The 3,404-nt window shown below is 36.3% G+C and overlaps 1 pseudogene; it reads right to left on the bottom strand.

Moving 5' to 3' along the window:
- Positions 1 to 1,217: 1,217 nt before the first annotated feature.
- LOC105109430 (uncharacterized) overlaps positions 1,218 to 3,404 on the bottom strand; it is a 25,437-nt pseudogene continuing 23,250 nt past the window's right edge.

The following is a 3,404-nucleotide window of genomic DNA, read 5'->3' as shown; positions in this document are numbered from 1 at the left end:
GGTCTTCGGTGAAAATATGTCATGATATTATGACCTTTTGTTTTTATAGGTTTTCAAAATGGAGGGCTCGAGAAAGAGCTCGAGGTTCTGTATGAGAAAAAAAAAACTTGTCTCTTTTTTAACATTCATTTTTTATCAGCATGAATAATAATGAGTAGTTTATTCTTGATGTCATGAATCTTATGAAAAAGTATTCTTTGCATTTCGAGAGCATTGTTTATTGTTCTAGATTGCTTGCTTGCTTGATTAGAAAGGACTTCTACAGGTATGTAACGTAGGGTGTAGTTTTTTGGCTATGAACGAAAAGGATTCATAAGGCTCAAAGAGTATTTCAGGGCTTTAAAGATTGAGGATCACTATTAACAGTTTGACTATTGATGTCATTCATATTTTTTTTTTGCCGCTCTTCTTTGATTTGCTGCTTTTTTTTTCTTTTTCATTGCTTTGCTAGATAGCATACTCACTTTATCTTGGTTATCACTTTTTCTTGTGATTTAGGCATGCCCGTTGGCATTTGAGTTTCTTGGGCTCTTTTTTCCTTTCTCACAGATTTATCATCTTTCTTGATCATTGAAATTTTACTTGCCCTCAATGTGGGGTGTGATCCTAGTCGGGATTTTTTATGAAAGAAAAAAAATTAATCTGGCTAAAAAATTGTTTGCAAGAGGTGTACTTATTTTAGAATGTGAAAGGAATAACAAAGATGGCCTTTCCTCGTTTCAAGCGCAAGCAGTTATGATCAATAAATTTTGACCTCGTATAATGTGATGGTTTATTCTTTGTAAAGATACATTTCATGAGTTATGAGCAACAAGTTCACTACATACCATTATTCATACATTTAAAAAAAACACATGATTCAAGAGTAATGGGGTAAGGGTGTTTATTCATTTCTTTTTCATTTTTTTTGTTTATAATTTAGTCACCTCAATAATGGAGTTGCTTGATTCACTTGTCATTCTTCAAGTAGAATGTCAAAAATATCATTTTTTAATAACATCAAATTACTTTTTGAAATCAAAATGCCATATCAATTTTTCAAAACTCTAACAGGGAAACTGATTTTGGTAAAAGTAATGAATTGAATATATGAGATCATGCAAGGCTTCAAGATTGTATTTACTGATTCTTTGATATCAATAAACATTTATAAGAGAGAGCAAAGACATGCAAAGTGAATTTATTGGCAAAACTTTTATTGATTGGATGAGAACTTATACAATCATGGATAATATTTCTTCACAGAATCGGAATTCACTGGCCTACTCAACTCTTCTCCATCCATTCCTGTCAGTATCAATGCTCCTCCAGAGAATGCCTTTTTTACTACATAAGGACCTTCATAATTGGGTGCCCACTTGCTATGATTTTCATTAGGTAGTAATAGGATTTTTCTCAATACAAGATCTCCTGCTTCAAACTCTCTTGGTCGAACTTTTCTGTCATATGCTCTTGCTATCCTTTTTTGATACAATTGGTGGTGACAGATTGCAGCTAATCTCTTTTCACTGATCATATTTAGCTGTTCATATCGTATTCTTGCCCATTTAGCCTCTTCTAGCTCAGATTCCATGAGGACCCTTAAAGAAGGAATCTCTACTTCCAAAGGCATCACTGCCTCCATTCCGTAAACTAATGAATAAGGTGTAGCCCCAGTGGACGTTCTTATTGCTGTTCGATATGCATGTAAAGCATAAGGAAGCCATTCTTGCCAATCTTTATATGTAACCACCATTTTCTGGACAATCTTCTTTATGTTCTTGTTAGCTGCTTCAACAGCACCATTCATCTTTGGTCGGTAAGGGGATGAATTGGAATGCTTGATTTTCCATTTAGTGCATAATTCCACGATCATCTTCCCATTGAAGTTCTTGGCGTTATCGGTTACTATCCTTTCTGGCAAACCATACCTACAAATTAGGTCTCTCTCAATGAAACGCTTGACCACTTTCTGCGTCACATGAGCATATGAACAGGCCTCTACCCACTTTGTAAAATAATCAATTGCGACCAAGATAAATCGATGACCATTGCTAGCTTTTGGATTAATAGGCCCAATCACATCTATCCCCCACATTGCAAATGGCCAAGGTGACACCATATTGAATAAGGGCAATGGAGGCGCATTGATTTTGTCACTATACACCTGACATTTATGACATCTTCGGACAAATTCTATACAATCCTTCTCCATAGTCATCCAAAAATACCCTGCTCTTTGCATTTTTCTCGCCATCATGTGTCCATTTGCATGGGTGGTGCAAATTCCTCCGTGTACTTCATACAAAGCTTTATTGGCTTCTGATCTGTCTAGGCATCTTAATAAAGTCCCATCAAATGCCCTTTTGTATAAGATTTCTCCATCTAGAAAGTATTCCATGGCCATTCTTCTCAACGTCTTCTTATCTGTCTTTGAAGCTTCAGAAGGATATTCTCGATATTGGATGAATCTTTTTATATCTGCATACCAAGGATTGCCATCAATTTCTTCTTCTATTAAATAACAATGAGCAGGAGAACTTCTGATATCAATGCCTATAGGATGTACTCTGATACCACAATCGATTGTGGCCATAGAGGCCAGGGTTGCTAAAGCATCCGCAAACTGATTCTTATCCCTTCCTAAATGATTGAACTCTATCTCTTCAAACTTTTCAGCCAACTTGGAGAGATATTCTTGATATGGTTTCAATTTCTCATCTTTTGTCTGCCATTCCCCCTTTGTCTGGCAGATTATCAACATGGAGTCTCCATATACCTCTAGTTTTTGTATCTTTAGTTCCAATGCAGCTTCTAATCCATGAATACAAGCCTCATATTCAGCTGTGTTGTTTGTGCAACTAAATTGCAATTTAATGGAGATGGGATATTGTTTCCCTTCTGGAGAAATTATTACAGCACCAGCTCCATTACCAGACACATTCACTGCACCATCAAAGTACATGGTCCACCAATCACTTTCTATTACTAACACATCTTCATCAGGGAAGTCAAAATTTAATGGCTCATAGTCTTCAAGGGCATTATCAGCTAAATGGTCTGCGATTGCACTTCCTTTCACGGATTTTCTTGTTTTGTAGATGATATCATATTCAGCCAACAACACTTGCCATCTGGCCAGCCTATTTGACATGTATGGTTTTTCAAAAATATATTTCAGAGGATCTATCTTTGAAATTAACCAAGTGGTATAATATAGCATATACTATCGGAGTCTTTTCGCACTCCATACTAAAGCACCACACAACTTCTCAATCACACTGTAATGAGATTCAAACTCAGTGAACTTCTTGCTAAGATGCCAGATATGTGTTCTTCACAAGCATAGGTTCAGGCTGAGCTATAAGTGTTGCTTTTCTGGATTTATCTCTCAAGACCTGCTCGAGTAGACTAGTAAGCCTTGC

The sequence above is a fragment of the Populus euphratica genome, unplaced genomic scaffold (genome assembly GCF_000495115.2).
Source record: "Populus euphratica unplaced genomic scaffold, PopEup_1.0 scaffold214.1, whole genome shotgun sequence".
In the NCBI taxonomy this organism is placed as follows: Eukaryota; Viridiplantae; Streptophyta; class Magnoliopsida; order Malpighiales; family Salicaceae; genus Populus; species Populus euphratica.
Note: the sequence above shows the minus strand (reverse complement) of the source record. Positions and strands in the feature narration are given on the sequence as shown.